This window comes from Gymnogyps californianus, chromosome 12 (genome assembly GCF_018139145.2).
Source record: "Gymnogyps californianus isolate 813 chromosome 12, ASM1813914v2, whole genome shotgun sequence".
Taxonomy (NCBI): Eukaryota; Metazoa; Chordata; class Aves; order Accipitriformes; family Cathartidae; genus Gymnogyps; species Gymnogyps californianus.
In genome coordinates this window covers 15505259-15523581 of record NC_059482.1, presented here as the reverse complement: position 1 = coordinate 15523581, position 18323 = coordinate 15505259, and the positions used below count along the sequence as shown (strand labels likewise).

The 18323-nt window shown below is 38.5% G+C and overlaps 1 long non-coding RNA gene across 2 annotated transcripts in view; it reads right to left on the bottom strand.

Moving 5' to 3' along the window:
• The window catches only part of LOC127021268 (uncharacterized), a 146336-nt gene extending 129816 nt beyond the window's left edge, over positions 1-16520 (bottom strand). Inside the window, exons 1-3 of one of the 2 annotated variants that reach the window (XR_007767188.1) lie at positions 16343-16520; positions 10315-10405; positions 8803-8858 (exon numbers count right to left, since the gene is read on the bottom strand). This is a non-coding gene — a long non-coding RNA (uncharacterized LOC127021268). The remainder of the gene's footprint in view (positions 1-8802; positions 8859-10314; positions 10406-16342) is intronic. The other variant, XR_007767189.1, reaches the window with a different exon arrangement.
• Positions 16521-18323: the final 1803 nt, after the last annotated feature.

Here is an 18323-nt window from a genome sequence, read left to right as displayed (position 1 = left end):
GTAGTACACTGTTATGCACATGGCAAGTGCAAATACCACTTTTATTCTGACTCTAGGAGGTGACTTGGAAAAGAATAAGAGGAAGAGCAACAGGAGCAATCAGTAGTACAGATATTTCTCTCTAGGCAAGCCTGCCTATTTGGAGCAAGAAGATTTACATTCCAGATTGTTGCATGCTTGCTTTTATATATGTTATCATTGGGATGTATTTTTGTGTACCTAAATGGAATTAACCAACCATCTCCCCAAAGTCTACTGAAAAACAAAATTCTAGAGGCAATAATTTAAAAAAAAAAATTTCCAACACTAAAAAATCTTGATTAGCTCTTGTCACTATTTGGGATGTCTGGCTATGCCTGTTTGGTGCTGAAGACTATGCATTTTGTTTCCCTGTCAGACTCCTTTCTGAGAAACATTCTCTCTAAACTGCAGAGCATTCTTACCTTCTCTCCCACCTCTTTTCTCCAGGTTGACCTAAAATCCATAGAAGGTGACAAGAAAAAGTTTTGCACAGAACACAGTGCTAATAGAGCAGGCTGATAAACTTTGATCATGCGTTTAAATGGAGCACCAAGGAACAAAGATATGGCTACTTCTCAAGACAAAGCAATTTTTCGAGAGTGAATTCCAAGCAGGTGGTAACTAAGCAACAGCTCACCTGTACAGGGACTTTGATCACTTGACAAAGTAGATCAGAGCAATACAAGGGAAAGAGGACTAGAGATTACAAGAAAAAAGGGTCTTTTCTTGGCCTATCAGAGAGAAAGATGGAAAATAGACCAAGAGATGCTGCAAAGAGTAGCCTGATGATTTGGAGAAGAGATCAGCTGAAGGAAGGAGCTCATGAACATTTTAGTAACCATGCTTTATACTTTGAACAGCTTCTTTTACTTCAATACCTCTGTTGCTTCACCCAGTGTTGACAGAAATACTTGTGAGAATGGAGAAGAACAGTGCCTCTTCCTAACTCCAGGCTTGAAAGATGACAATTTTCTGCCCTTGGCCCATGCAGTACCCATGTGGAAAGAGACCTTGGCCAGTGGGGAGGAAAAAGATGGATGTACAGAACTTCAGAGGAGTTGCAGAGACAAATGGCAGCAAAGCTGGGGAGACAGTTGCTGAAGCCTAGGGTGGAGTCTTTTTCAGGATGTAGTTACTAGGGGCACATACAGAGTTTACAGGTGTGGAACTGACTCAGGGTTGAAGAAAAGAATTTATTAGGAGATTAGATGTAGAAATTAATTAATAGATAGGAGATGAGGGGTATATGGCGAGAATAATATCTATAGCAGTCACTGTCACAAACACTGGAGACAGGCAATAAAGAAAAAACAGATGGCAGGCCAAAAGAACAATATAATCGTTTTCAAATACCTTATGATTCCATTAATTTTAAAGTTTGATTTTACCTCTGGAGGCTGGCAATACTATAAGTATGTCTCATCATATTATTACTCCTCTATCTGCATATTGCAGAACTGTTCTGATGCTGCCTCCTATATGAATTAAAACTGCATTTGCCTTCAAAGGGAGTTGAAAATTGGGCAGGAGGACAAGATTAGGGCCTGGATTTGTAAGTATTTATTTTTTGTGGGGAGAATCTGTACTGGCCTCACAGACAGGAAATGAAAAGGTTATAGAATCATGAGGTCAGTAGTCAGACTGGTACTTCTTTTTGTGAGGAACCTTGCTATCTTTTCCAGCGCTTAAAGTTGCTACGCTCCTGAAGGAAAACAGAGAAGAACATTTGAATTAAAAATGAACATCCACAAAACTTTATAAGCCATTTTTGCAATTTCATTATTCCAGCTAAAGAAGAAAGATACTAAAAGTATTATTAACATCCCTTAAAATATTTATTAAGGGAGATTTAAATTAGCTGTCTCAGTCCAGCACTACTGGAATGATTCCATTTCTTTGGTATATCCAAGGTAAGGACTACAATAATATTAGAATAACAGCAAGAGCATTGATGATGCAACTGAGTTTTAGAGGTTCTGATGAAGAGTTTATTTTCCTCAATAACTGGTAATTATTAAACTACAGAGTTTCTCCTTATTAAGTGCAGAGTCCACTCAAGATCCTGGGGATCCCAAACTGCAGCTTTTTCTCTGTGAGTTAAGAACTGCTGCAAATGACAATGATACAGCATAAACTGTCATGTGTGTGGTGAGTACAATTAAAGACTTTCTCTCTGTATTCGTTTGAAGACTGACAGCTCAGCCAACAGGGCAGCCAGGTCTATGCAGCTTTCTGTAAGCTCATTGACAGTTTTCCCTGTGAAACTCTCTTCCTGGCTCTCTTCATCAGGCAAAATCCTTCTGAACCTCTGTCAGACAGCTCTTTCAAGAGCAAACAGGATGGGGAGTCCCACCATGAGCAGCTATGAAGTCTCATTAAAAAAAGTCTTTCACACTCTGTTGTCCTTGTTCTGTATTATAATGACGGTTTGCCATAAAGTGCAAAGAAATGTTATTCTAATGAACAGAGAAGAGCCACTGCTACACTGAGGCATGATTAATGAGCTGAAGTCGTTCATGAAGTCATTTTACATGTCTGGCTGGTGACCTTTGAATTTGAAGAATTTTATTGCATGTAAAGTATAATAGGAGAAATTATTTGGTTAGCATACAACGTATTCATGGTTTAACAAAGGGATTTGGAATGGGTTATGGTCCAGGAGAAAAGGCAATCCTGACAAAAAATGAGATTACTTCTTCCCCCCTCTCTCCTTTTTCATCCTCCTTTGATTCAAATGCAATTGAGGGCCCAGTTCTGTACCATGAGCTCACCCACGGCTATAAGCACTTGCTCATAAGCTAACATCTGACAGAATTCCCTTCCCTTGGCAAGACCAGGGAACTAGAGAGCATACAACAGCTGAGGGAGGATCTGACCCTATCTAGGTTGCCAGAAGACACAGAAAAAATTAAGAAAATTAAGATTTTTCTCTTTAGAGCACTAAACTCAGTTCATTAGATCATTTCAGAGGGCCCATGTCTTTGAGAGCGCCAGTCTGGGCCCCAGTGACCCACACTGTCAGAAGCAGCCAGCAACCCCTTTCCCTCATGCGGGGTGGGGTCAGTATGAGGCTGAGGCTCAGAGTGACAAATGACTCACAGAAAGAACTGGAATTGCTTACACTTTGTCCAGACACAGTTAGGACTGTCCCAGTTTCACTAGGATATCTGGGAACCATAACCCTCATAAGTCTACACAAAGCCAATAAAAGCACAAACCACTAAGCTTCTACTTGGCCACTTTCATATATGCCACATTGGGTCTGCTTTTGTGTGAATGAACAGAGGAGGAAATAGCGTTCAGGAGTCTTTGTTAGTGCTCCAGAAATCTTCCTGCCTGCCAATTCCTTCTTATGGCTCTGCTTCTCAGCATGTGGGGTGCACCTACTGGCTATAGAAAGCATAATGAGGTACAAAATATACCCTGGTGAGGCTCAAAAGCATTCCTGATTGACTGAGTGAGGTGCCAGCTGGTGATAGGAACACCCCTTCTCTCACAGCAGAATGACAGGCCCACCCACTAGTGCTGAGAAAACCTACAGTACTATTTACTGTACATTTTTGAATATAAAGGAAATGAACAAAGCTGATAGCAGGCAGTATGTGAAGGACACGAGAAGGGATTGATTAGCTACTTTGTTCAAACTGTAATGATCAAAATGACAAATGATCAAAGGCAGCAAAGGACACTACCTGTGGCACTGCAAGAATTCATCTATTCTCTTATACATTGCTGCTTCCAGTGTAAGGTACAAACAGAAATTCTACCTGCTCTGGCATCCACAAGAAGGAAGGAGAAGACAAGCTAAAAATACGGTTAACCTAGTTTAAAAGTAAAATACTGCCCTAATACTGTACATGGAGAGGAACTAAGTGCCTTTGTTAGCGTTTTCTGAGTCTACTGTATTTTCACTCATAAATAAGAAAGAAAAGATAACTGGACCTCAACCCTGAGTACTCAGCTAAGAGTCATTCCTCTCCCCCAGCCATCCTCTGGTTAAGAGATCACTTTGCTTCTCGACCGTGTGACCTTGCGTTGGACAAAACAGTTTGGGCACTTTTCAGTCTCAAAAACAGGAAGAGCAGTCATATAACAGGAAGAGAAAGGAATAAAGAAAGTTTCTCCATCCTTTTTAGATTTTCACTCAGTATAGACTAAGTTATAATAATATTAGCTTGTACTTTCTTTCACGTCTTTTCTTGTTGTGTGTAAATGGACAAACAAGGGGAAATCCCATTTCTTCCCCTTTCCCTGCAAAAATAATTACAAATTCTTGCAATTAAACTCCCTTTAAAGTTTTCCACCTACTTTTGTTCACTTTGGATTATAGACCTTTCTTTGAACTACTGATTACATTATGACCACAGTACCATGAAAACTTTAAACTGCCATGAGACAATATTACCACTAAAAGAAGCACTTTCTGTCCTCCCTCTCTCTAGCCTCCACCTGTACTTTCTTCCCTTCTTTTGTGTCAGAGTAAGTATTTACAAGGCTAGGTGGTGAACCAGATCAGCAAGCTTAACTATATCCAAACTAATTCAGTCTTATTTTGCCAGGCTAATTTTAAGCCAGTTTGTCCCCCTTTGTTGTCCATTCTTGTGCAAGCATAAGCACATGAGGGAGGACAGGAATGAGGTGCTGGGGTCAGGGCAGGTTGGGAACACTTACTTAAGCAGTGGAGTTGGCTTAAACTGGCTTAGAGTGATGGCTAAACCGTGGCCCCTGACACAGTTGTAGCCACACCAGATATTCCATCATTAACCCAAGAAATTATTCCATTATAAATTCTAGCAAGGGTGACATCCTTACACAGAAAACTTCAATTTTTGATAAATCTGTATTTTCTGACAAAAAGAGTGACAGGGTAACTTTTTCAACAGTCATCGCTGGGAAGTATTTTCAACACCTGATGCACAGCTGCACATATGCTTTATGGTGCCAGAGAGCCTCGACTGCTCTGTGACAAGAAGTAACAAATATACTTGTTTTCTAGTGAGCCCCTCTGTAGTTGCCAGGCTGCCTGTCTCTTGGCAGACTGAACAATGATACAGTACAGTGAGGCAACATGATTAGTCCAAGGTGTTAGTATGACAGCTGTAGATTTTGAGAATTCATTTGTGGGACACTACACCAGGGATTTTTTTTATTTCCATGGTATGGAATAGTATAGTTTAAATTGTCTAATGAGAGCAGCAGAACAGCTAAGTGGGATTTGATATTTTGCTTAATGAGGTGTGCAGAAAATTGCTAATGGATTTAATCTGCATAAATTTCTTCTAGCATACATATTCCCATGCACCCACACACGTTCACTCTAAAACTCAGGTGCTAATCATGAATTTCATTTGTTCCCACATCAGAATGAAGAATATTTAATGAATTGTAATGTATAGTTAATTATCACATTCATAACTTAGACCTTGTCTATATTGAGGCTGGGTCGGGGAAAAGAGGTTGCTCCTCGTTACAGTTATACCAAAGCAGTTAGTGTGGTCAACACAGTGTTAATGCAGGCACTTGAAGATGAGGCTTGCAACAATGGCATAAACCCTGCTGAATAACCAAGGTATATATTTCCAAGGGAAGATGAATTTTGTATAGGTATAAAACACCTTTAAAGGACAATACCTTTTTCTCCAGGACTACATACAAATATAATAAAGAGCTGAGCACTAACAAACCCTTAACAAATCTGGAAAAGAACATGTAAGTGATTCATTAGTTACCAAGAAGGGTTCATTCTCTTGCTAATTCACTGAATTTTCGACAGAAGCAAGAAGCAAGAAATACTTTCCTCAGCAAAGGAAATGCATGTAATGCATGGAGTAGCATTACATGAATTTTCCTTCTGGGGTGAAAAAAGGAATGGGAACATACCAGGAGGGCAGTTCAGGTGTATAAGCACAAATCTATGCTTGGAATGGTGTGAAAGTAGACATTTTTCTCTCAAGTCTCCCGAGTCTCTTGCTAGTGGCAATTAACAATGGATTTGCTTCTGAACCACAGCAAATCCTCCTGCATTGTGCAATTTTCCCATCATCCCAGTCAGTAAGCATCTGTCTTATATCATGTCTCCTTTCACACAGACTACTTCCAAAACACAATTTACCTCTTAAGTATTGCTTTACTATATGCATAAAATTAAATATCTTACTGCAGTATTACTTCACCTTGATTGTGTTGCCAAGAGGTTTGCCATTAATTATAATAACACTGGGTTTTGAAACTGTCTGTTTCTATGAGTAAAGAAGGAGTTGTGAACTAAACAATTCAGATGTGGGCAAGTTTAGAGAAGTTACTTTAGGGATGAATCTGGCCTGTTGTTGATTGGTTAAATCCTAATGTGTCTCTCTAACTCCTTTTTATCTTTGGTGGAAATCACTTTTTGGTTTTGATGGTAGTCAGCAAGCACATCTACTACACAATAATTAGCAAGGCATCTCTGAATTGTTTGTTGAACCATATGACCTTTGAAAGGTGGCCTGGGGAGGAAGAAGAACAAAGAGAGGAAATTAAAACAAGTGTGCATCAATGAGCTGGTAGAGGCTTCAGGGAAGTCTACCACGCTACTTGCCTTGCTCCTACCTCTGGATATCCTTGTGGGGCTAAGCCATAAACACACAAGTACAAGAGAGAAGAGATAGGTAGAAAATGGACAAAAACACAGCTAGAGACTCTTGAAACAGAAGAATACAGTTAAAGATTTCAGAATAAAACATTTTTGGACTTGCTGAATGCAACCATTCACTATAACTTAGAGATTTGTATTCATTAGCAACATATCATCTCCAAATCTCTTTCAGAGACTAGTGTTACCTGCTTTCTACCTTTTACGTCTTCTTCCCTAGGAATTTATGTCAAGTTTACTGAGATTTATTGTATAGCTTGCTTTTCAAGGAAAATACCCCAGAAATGCATTATGATGATAAATAACTACATTTAATATAATACAAGATCACAACATTTGTACCTGAGGCTTATTTCCTAAAAAACCTAGATAGACTATTAGTATTCCCATGATTCAGTACCATTCAATATTTTTATTTACATTTAACTTGTATAATCTAGCATGCCTAAGAAAATTATTTCAGATAGCAACTGAGACAATACGAACAGATTTACATGGTGATATTCTGTGTCCAGAAACAATTACATCTCAGCTGACAATAAGCACTTCTTTCCTATTATCTTTTCAGGTGACTGAAATAACAAGACCATCTGGCTACTTGCAAAAAAAGGTTACAGTCATCACCTCTGTTGCCCCCGGCCTTTGCAGGGAAGAGCATGGAGGCTTGATATTCCAGGTATGTCAGGCTTGCAGAGCTGAACAGTGGCAGTGTTTCTACTATACATAGGCAGGGGACAGTTTATTCCTGTCTTTAACCAGTACGTTTCAGAACTTGAGTTACTTGAATGCCCTTCATCAATGAAGTTATTCCATAATAAAGGAGGGCATGAATTTCAACTGAAATATGTATTCAGAGTGACTCTGCAGACACCATTATTTTGAAGGCATAAGGCACCTTCAAATTTGGAGTCATGTGGAGATAAGAGTTTCTTATTTTTACAGAACAACTGGGTATATTCATGCTGTACTTTGAATATAGATTGGCACCTAAATTCCAGCCAAAATTCACCTCTATGTTTGTATCATGGCAAGCTTCAGACAACTGTAGGGAGATGAGGCAAGAGTACGTCCCCTTACCATGGACTCAACCATACCATAGTTTGCAGTGTAGGTGCACGAGTATACTGTGCTTCGTACTGTCACCATGACCAACCGTATTTGATATTCTTTCTGCAACATCACATGTGTGACATTGGAGAGGCAGCCCTGGATCACTCCTGCAGCAGCTTTAATACTGCCCATCATCAGGGCAGATAGATATGATCCATGCCAACCTACAGACACCCCATGGGTAGTATATGGAGGAAAGTGGGTCAGGGAGTACAGTGAGCTTTAATCCATTCCCATCTTGGCCACAAAGGGAAAGTATATTGAGTCAAGGTAATGCCAGTATGCAGGACTAGCTAGGCACTTTCCTGTTTGCTGCTAGAACTAACATGCACATTTGGAAAGTGGTAAGGAAAACTGGCTTTGCTTCTAAGTCACCTTGGGAAGGCCTTCTTTTTGGGTTTACAGCTCTAGCAGTAAAACAAACTTGCTTGTTCAAAGAAGTGTAAGTTACCACCTGCCAATGCCAATGGAGTCCAGTCATACAGACAGTAACATGTAGGTATACTTCTTGCGCTTTCTGCCATTCATTGTGCAATAGTAGCACATCAAGAGACTTGATGTTTATAACGATCAGGCTTTTAATAAAATAGTCATTTGCAGGTAGGGAGCATTCCAAACATGAACTTGGGCTGTTTTCTGATGCTTCTTGAAACTCTCCCCTCCCACACCACCTCCCCCAATTCCATGTAGTAAGCTACAAAAAACAATTCAGTCTCTCATTCACTGATCCCCCTTGCTGCTCCCTGAGCTGTGCCTTAATTTAAATCATTAAATATATTTTAAAATAAAACACAAGATTCTCTTAAAAATATATGAAGAAAATTTCTTGTTTTGTACAAGTTGAATGAACTGTGGGAAAATTCTTTTGGAAATAAGTTCTATTATACCAGATTTCAGTATAAAACAATGTAAAGAATTGAACCTGCAAGTGTTATCACTTTTATCCACAAACAAATCTCAATTAGATTACATTAGTGACAAAATTACTAGTGTGTTTATATGTATCCATAACTTCACTCCTTCGTATGAGAAGATTTTACCTCAGTGGAGTTTCCATGCACGTCCACAGCAGAATCCTACAGACAGGTCTTAAAAGCTACAAAGAAAAAAATATCTGGTACTCTTTTTCCTCCTGGAATCTTAAGGAAATATTTTTCACTTTAGTGTTGTAATAAATAAATTTAATTATTAATCTGTTCATATTATCCTTAGTCCCCAAACACTGCTGTGAAATTTTTGGCAGTGGTTTACATGTAGATTTTTTTTAAAAAAGGTCGTAAGAGTATATTAAATTAATTTACACTGATTCCTTAGTCCTTATTTCAAATGTAAAAGCAAAGTAATGCATGACAATTGCTCTCTGGTTTCCATATCCCAGTCCATTTTTAGCAAACATTTACCTGGGCTAATTTGGAATAATCCATATAGCGGTTTTGACTCAGGTTGTAAAAGCAATTCTTTCATAAGTGCAATTAATTACACCATTTGCTGTTTAAAAGAGTACAAATTGTTTACAAGGTTTTTAGGTAAAGTTCCTAGAAATAATATTTGCAAATACATTCTTTGTGGTGTGCAATATTAATACATTTTTTTCCCATATAACAAGCAGGTAATGCAGATATAACAAATACATTCTAATTATGAGCTACATTTGTGAGGCTGCCAACTCCCACTGAAAACACAAGAATTAGATGACTACAAAAACTTAAAAACTCTTGATTCCAAAACATTAACTTGAACTAGTTAGAAAAGGGGCCAAGGCATAACTGATATCTGGCTGAAGGGATAGTGTGAAGAATTTTTTAAAATAGTATTTTACATTCTGATAAATTTAGGTATTAAATGCCATTTTAGGAGGTTTGGAAGTTTAGCTGTACCAACTGGTTTTCATTGAATTAGAAGAGAACCCTCTCGTGGTAGCGGGAATGTAAATTGGAAGTAGATGAGGAGATACCTTGCTTATAATTCTTTGAGTAAGCCACTGTCGTGAGAAGTTATAAGAAAAAAAAACAAACCTGGGGCTGTGTCTTTTTTTTTTTTTTTTTACCCTAAGAACTCAGAAAGAAGAAAATTCGGTCATAGCTAGCCACAACACAGTATACTAGTGTTGGGCAATTTATACGTAAGTAGGTTAAGTGATTCCATATATTCAGTAGTTTCTCTACTGACCATTTGCAACCAAGATGATTTCCAGGTGCCTACACTGGATTAATTATATAGTTGCAACATTATTCATATCCAGAATATCCAGAAAGTGTACATAGAAACACCTATCACACTTCTCACGAATAAGCAAACTGTTACATTTTGTAATGTTTAAGACCAAATACCTGACCCAAATATTGACATAACACCGGGGCACAGCTGGGGACATGACAGGCCAAGCACAGCAAACTTATTGGAAATGTTTATTAAATTTCTACATTGGCCTATCAGTTATGTCACAGTGGGTTATGTCATTCAGATTCCATTGTATCACATCATGCCTGTCAAATTATAATGGTGCCTGACTGGCAAAACACAATCTAGTATAAAATTTGATTGTATCTTACCTATTTGGGGGTTTTGAAAAGCACAGCAGATTATATGTCCTTTAAAGTCTCGTAACTTTCACCACAGACTTGTTGTCAATTTGTGGTTCAACTGAAAAAGAACGTTCACAAATGAACGCCGCATGTCATGTAAATGTGCAATAAATTGAGACAAGTCAAAATTATAAAGTCCAGGTAACAGGTGAGCTGGCTAGCTATGTTTATAAGAGTGACTGTGTATCAAACGATGATTGAAATAAGATACTGAATGTTGTCAGCTTTACAACTCAAGCATTAAAGCATACAGGACAGGCATAACAGGTTCCCTAAGACACACTGCATAGTCACTCAAGCCATAGTGTCACACAGCTACATCTATATCTTCTAACAGTACTGTTTCATATTTAAGTTACTAACACAACTTAAAAAAATGTGTCCCTGCTTAATCAGTTTATTTGTATTACTATGCATTAAACAGTAACATTGAAGTCCACAGGATAACTGCCACATTGGCTGAAATAGGACCTGAGTCTGCCTTACTTCAGTCTTACTTTCAAGGCAGTTAAGCCATGAGACCTTTCACACAGTTAAAATAAAAACTTTCAGAACGGCTCCTATTAAACATAGATGGAATAATTATTTTTAAAAAAAAGTGTGTGACATACAGTCTATCATTAAAACTGATTGAAATCAACTTATGAGCTATTCTAGGGCTGGCATGCTTCATATTGCGTTGCCTGGCTCTAAAGCTGGGGAAGCACCCAAACCACAAAAGATTTTCTGCTTCAAAATTTTTTGCCATCAAAAATACAAGAAATTTTGAAATGAAAAATCAGCGAGAGTTGAAAGATTCTTGGCAGCCTCTACCGTTTCTCAGCTCGCCCAAAGTGTAACTATTGAGGAATCTCCTTTAAAAAAAAAAAAAAAACAAACCAAACCACACCCAAAACCATGCTGCCTGCCTCAATGTCTTTCTAACAGAGCAAGTGCAGATCCAGTTGAGAGTCACAAACCACCTTCTTGCACTATAGAACAGGGCCCCATGTCAAATCATTCCGGAAACTTTCACTTCTTGTATTAGTAGCAATTGTTTTGAAATCATAAAACTCTTAGTACCTGGCACAGAATAAGACTCAGATCCCTGACAGCTACATCAGAAGTTATAAGAAGGTGACAGAAAGGGGAAAGATACGTTAGATATAAGTGAGACAAAATGACAAGAGAGTTCAATCATGGAAAACTAGGAAAAGTTGATTAACCAGTGTTGAGCTATTGTGTTCATGGAACCATTTTGTTTAAAAAAAACAAACCTGTGACAATGAGGTAGCAGAACAGATTCATCACAGAATAGAGACGGACATGTCTAGATTTGCCAGGTATGCTTTTTGAGCAATCTGAAGAGAGTTTACAAAATTATGAAACTGGAAGTTTCAATATCACTCTCTAATTGTCATTTTCTCAAGTGTGGGCCAATCACATACAGTAGTCTGAACCCTGGAAACAAGGACTGAATGCAATGCTTCACATTTCTGTCATTTATGTTCTTTGTTTGAAAAGAGAAAGGGGCTGGCTGTTCAAATCTCACAGACAGACAGGCACAGACACTTCGTATGTCACTAAGTAAACCCCAGGGTTCTCAGTTAAATGAAGTTCATCACTGGAATCTAATAAAAATGGTGAACATATTCCAAATAGCATCCACATCATGGTGGAAAGTGTTGCTGCCTCTTACGATCAGCAAATAATTACTGTCTTTAAAATGAAAAACATCTTAAAAACACTAGAAGAGAAAGCATTTTCCTTGTAAGTGAACACTTATTATGCAACATGTTAAAACAATCAGATTAGCTCTTGTCCTTCTGTAGACCCCAAATGTTTAAAATAAAACAGCAATGTAATCTAGTCACATCCTAAACTTGTTCAAGCAATAGTCATTTATTTTTAGAAAAGATTAGTTTTCTGTATTTTGCTTCATTTGTAGCTGTTATACCATTATATAAGACAAAACACATGCTTCCAAAATTATCTAATTGTCACTGAGAAATAAGGTTCTTTTGTTTAGAAATGGCTTTGCCATGGCATTCCTACATCTCCATTGGCAAACAGGAAAACATACAATAGATTTACTCATGAGCTGAAAAAAAATGCTTGAGAAAAAAATTAAATCGTGAGTGTCATCCAATTTGGCACCCAAAATATTTTTCACCTTTTCTAGGAGACTGTCACACCATAATGAAGAAAGTGAAAGATATCCCTTTTTCTGTCTTTAAATATCTTGCTGCTAGGAATATTTTCCCACCATTTCTAGCACTGAATAGTATGTTATGTAGTATGTAGAGCAAATGGGGAAATCTACTTTAAGAATAAAATATTACTCAATAGGAGTAAATGTGACTGATTCTGATAAAGAAAAAATTAAATTAATTTTTAAGTATCCAGAGTGAATTATAGGTAATCTTATTTTCAAATTAAGTTTCTTACTACCTACAAATAACTTACTAAACACTGATGCACAGCACTTGTTCTTCCTTCCTAAACTTAGACATCTATTTCATTTATATGCAATATTTTAAATGCATTTATTTAATACAACGCCTACCTCTGTACTACAAATTGCTTTTATTTGTCATGAATTCTAATGCTCATTTTTTTATTCTGCTTTGAAATATCCAGCCAGTCTTGGCTTTCTTTTCTCGCAGGCTTTGATATATTGGAATCAGTTCCCCAGGCAGCAATCAGTGTTGATAAAAGAGTCTGAAGCTCAATTCACAAATAGATAGCATATTTACATGTAAGAGAACTAGTACTTATTTCCATTGTGTATCAAAACACACACAGGAATACTGCTTCTGATAGAACTGAATTCATACAGCAAGAAAGACATACGTTGGATTTCAGAAATGGTGCTGATTTACAGCAGTTAGGGGTTTATTTTACGTCTAGAGATAAAGTTATATATGCGCAACTAACAGCAAAACATCATCTTCAATCACAGAAGTACACATTGATATTGACTGCCGAACAATCTTCCCCTCTGCAGTGGGCTAATCTTAGCTAAAGGCCAAGCTCCACCCAGCCACTCACTCACTCCCTCAGCAGGACAGGGGGAGACAACTAAATAACTAAAATTAATTTCTTAAAATTAATGAAAATTACTAATTACATTTAAATAATCTATTAAAACAGATTCAGGTGGCAAGAAGCAAAGACGAACGTTCAAACACCACCTTTCCTCCTGGCTTTCCCAAGCTCAACTTCACTCCTTCACGCTGACTCCTCTGCCCTCAGCTCTGAGGGGCACAGGGCGGGACAGGGGCTGTGGGCAGCACATAGCGGTTCCTCCTCTCCGATACTTCCCTCTCACTTTTCCCCTGCTTCAGCGTGGGCCCTCCCCATGGGCTGGAGTTCCCACCAGGAAATACCCATCTGCTCTGGTGCGGTGTCCTCTATGGGCTTCACTGGGTATCTGCTCCACCATGGAGCACCTCTACCTCTGTGGTGTTCCTTCTGCCTTTTCTCACCCTTTTTTCCCTCCTCCTTCATTTGTCCAGCACTTTCTGCCCTCTTTTAAATATGTTTCCACAGAGGCACCACCAGCTTCGCTGACAGGCTCAGCCGTGCCCTGTGGTGGGTCCCTTGCAGAACCGGCTGGAACTGGCCATGTCTGGCACAGGGCAGCCCCGCCTCTCCTCACAGAGCCCCCTGCAGCCGACACCTGGGCACGGACAGCCAGGACCCGTCCCTGCAGCGCAGGTGTGACGTTCAACATCATTTTGTATCAGGCAATCACCTCTCACCGTTACATATACCATCACCATGTCATCAACCCAAAACGCCCCACAGAATCACTACCTGCTTTCAAAAAAACAGAAAAAAACCAAAACGGCCCACCAAAAATGCAAATCGAAGTTGCATTTGTCTTTTTCTCAGTACTATTAATTAATCATGGAAAGAACTATTGTACCCTGGTGCATCTGTGTTCTGTATTCCGGCACCATTTCACGTGCGCTGTAAACCAATTTGTCTTATCTACTTCCTTCCAAATTAACAGATGAAAAGGGTAATACATTAAATTACAGAATTTTGCTGGATTTTTTCCAAGAAACTTCTGGGATGTGCATGATGGAAAGCAGACTACTAGTCAGATTAAAAAGATGGGTAAAATAAGCAGATAGGACAAAATCTTCAACAGTGACAAAGTCTGCCTGACCCTCACTGCAATCCCCCCATATACCTGAACCATTCTGGAGAATATGTTGCAAATATATTACAGAAAGACTTCCAAAGGTAAAATAAGATCACCTCAGGCAAGAGCAGCAGAGCAGACAGGCTGCCTGGCTCTGGAACACGCTCTTGCCATTTTCAGTGCCCGTTTGGTAGGTAATGCAGTCAGTGTCCCAGCAAGATCAGAGACCTGCTGTGCCACAGGTGGCTTCCTGGGGTGCAGGAAGGCATTTAGAGTAGCAAAAGGACAGCTTACACAAGAGAGGGATCTAAGCCACAGAGATGACTTTGGATTCACACTGAACCTGTCGTTCTTTATTTCTGTTGCTTTGTCCCTGACACTTTCATTTGGGTACGTTTCCATTTGTATTAACGATTGGAGACCTAAATGCTATTGGTATTGACAAGTAATAGTAACAGTTCTTTAATTAGAGTCTTGTGCTATAAACATGTCTATACTGACATGTTGTTTCAGAAGTACACATTTCTGCTGACTTTTTAGACCTGTGAATAGCAGCAGAACAGTCCTGTCAAATAAGCTGTTCAATTTTCCCATGTTCTTACTGACAGCAAACTTGATAAAGTCTTTCCAGTCACTTCACCAAGAAGATACAAGTATAAGTGAACATTGCAAGGGGATGGACATCTGTTCTCTGCTCTTTCTTTTTATTTCTTTTTTAATTAAAAATAAAGTATGTGCAAATTATGTAGAACCAGCAAACTTTAAGAAAGTTACCAGTGCGATCATAAGCCGAGCATCAATGCTCCTGAATATTAGGTTAATTCTGTGTATGTGCCTCCCAGCAGAGACATTTCACATGCTGGCCAGTTTGGGAGATGAGGTCAACATTCGTAAGAGTCAGGTAAATGCCAGTGGAACCTTTCACAGGCACATCAGACTGGAACACACACCAATAGCAATCACACTTATAAACCTCACTCAATTACAGGCTTTTCAGCTCGGGATGAAAAACATGCCTGCCCTAAAGAAATGCATTTAGGCTTTCTCATTTCTGAGTAGTGAAAGAATGATGTCAGCCATCCATTATTGATCTCCTCAGGAGAGAAAGCGTAAAACAAAGCAGCTCTGAAAATACTAATACAACAGAGTTGTGCTGACTTGCCACTTTCATTTAACGATATCTTCACTTCAGAAAAAGTTCATCTTTTAGGAGTACAGAAATGCGCATCCAAAAGATGGCTTTAATTGAATAGCAATTACTATTACTTTTTAATGTACACAGTATCTTTAGGCCACCAGTCATTAAAAGATAAATGCCTCACGTGAAACACTGCACAGTAAATATGAAGGTTTTTTTCCCCCAACAACTGAATAAAAATGCATAGCATATCTGTTACATATAGGAAGCTAGCACATTAAATACTAATAAGCTATTTGCCGATCTTCATCACCCTTAAAAGATTGCCTAAATCAGATCTGGGAAATCTTAAGTATTAAAAAAAAAAAAAAAAAAAGTAAAAAACCATCATTTTCTGAACTTTTCATACTTGCATAGCATTCCCATTCTTCACACTATAAATCCTTTCCATGAATCATAGTCATTTTCAAACTACGCTATGAAAGCAGTCAGGACATTTCTGAAAAAAATTGTAAGACCTCTTCAACTTTCTGTACAGGACTAGTGATTGGTGTGAGATGATATAGGCATGCACCCCTTCTGCTACCTCCTGGGACACAAAAACTGTACTTCACAAGACAACTATACACAGCATGAGACATTAAAATATTTCTAGCAAATCATTAATACAGCTTTCTTACCTATTTGTAGAGAACACTGTGTAAATGTTATTATGTCACACTTACCTGGAATCCTCCTCTCCCTGTCCTTCCAGCTTTTAGCTAAGTTTTGCTTCTGTTAAATATAAGGTATTTCTCACTCCAGAAGACACCACATATTAGAGAATAAATTAGTGTCTTTCTACCAATTACTGACAACTTCTGAATCTCTAGAGAAATTTCGTACAGCAGAGATCTTCTGGATGAACATGCTATATTAGTGGAAGATTACTAGCATGCTTCCTTCCAAACTTCTTCAAATACCCATTTTAAAACTGCTGATTCATCTTTTTGATGGGCTTCACATGAAAATCGTAAGAACAAACACACATCACCTGTGACAATACTGGATCCTTCTGGTGGTTTGGGTGTGTTCATCAGGCATTTACTTAACAAGCTGCAGGTTGGGTTTTGGGGGCAGGGTTGACATAAATGTTGTCCACCTTTGCTAAGCTATGGGATTCAGAATATCAGGTGCTCTTTCTTTTTTTTTTCTCCTCTGTTTGAAGAGGTAAACTTTATTGCCACATATGGGATAGTTGGGCTTACACTTAACAATGATTTCTGCAACAACATCTTTTTCAAGGGAATTGACTACCAGTGTGCTTGTGAAATTTAGTAAGTAAAGGTAAGGTCAATGTAGCACATCTTCCGATAGAGATTTTTGGAATATGTCAGCAGAACAGAAAATTAAATTACTGTTTATGCACAAGTAGCAAAATATGTACACTGGCAACCTTTTAACTGAATTCTAAAAGACTGTCCTTTCCAATACATACTCTATTTTTTTTAAGGCAAATTTTCTACAAAATTGTATATTGTGTTTGTCTCAGAGTTAGGTAATTATGATTTTTTTTTTTTCACTTGTATCGATATTGAAAGAAAAATAAAGGGGAAAAAAACTTTCTACTGAGGAAGACATAATCTAGATATTAGCTGTTAAATAAGTCACATTTTGAATAGAATATTTTTCAGTAGCATGAAAGGAATAATATTTAGCAAAAGAGTCATATCACAGAAAGACTAAGAGAAAATGTTGCTATATGTTTAAAAAAAGAGGTATTTAGAACATGTATACTATATTAACTGAAAGCTAACTGGTGTCAATCAACAAAACCAGACACAAGTACTTCTGCCTGAGGAAAGGGAGATTTTACCTTAAAAGTCAGGGTGGGGTGGGGGTAGTGGAGGGAATCTCATTTCTGAAAACCTTCCTATCTCTGATCAGATTAGATACCACCTGGATATTAAAGATGACAATTTTGAATAATCAGCCTCTGGCACAGGAGGATCACTAGAAGTTCCCATTACTCAGTAACCAAGGACTTTATGCATGTTACTGTAGGGATGAGGTGAGAGGAGTGGCTTTCCTCTCTTATTCAGAGCTAGGGAGGTCTAGTTTGACTATCAGTGGCCGAGACAACACTTTAATTTGTACTGCTATGAGAGTAGCTCCCTGGGCTACTTCATGAACCTAGGGTGACCCAAGGAGTGGCCCTGGTAGCTGAAGCAGCTGCCATGGCTTTCTTTGCCAAAGGTACTTTTGAGGCTTGCAGAAGTTGCTTGGCTGCCTTAAGCCCCCTAAGCTGGGCAACACTGAACTGAGCTCTGATTATGGGTACCAAAACATAGAATTTACAGAGATGCATTGTCAGGAAAACTTGGCTCATGTCAGAAGCACAAATACTACTGAAGACAGAAGTTTCTACAAGGGAGCCAAGTTATTCCTGCACACAAAATGCATTTTGGGAAGAATAAGACTGTGCATGTGACTAAAAGATTCTTTCCTTCCATCAGCCTGTGATGTTGGTCCAAACCTCTCAGATTTTCAAGCAATTGCATTTGTGCGTTCTCCCATGTTGCCCACAAGGCTGGGAGGGCTCTGCTTGAACACCTCCTTCCAATCCATTTATAAAATTCTCCTTTGCTGTCACATGAATGAGAATCTTGACAATACTGAGACTAGCTTGTACTTGCATTTTAGCTATTGCCTACCTGCAAATGCAAA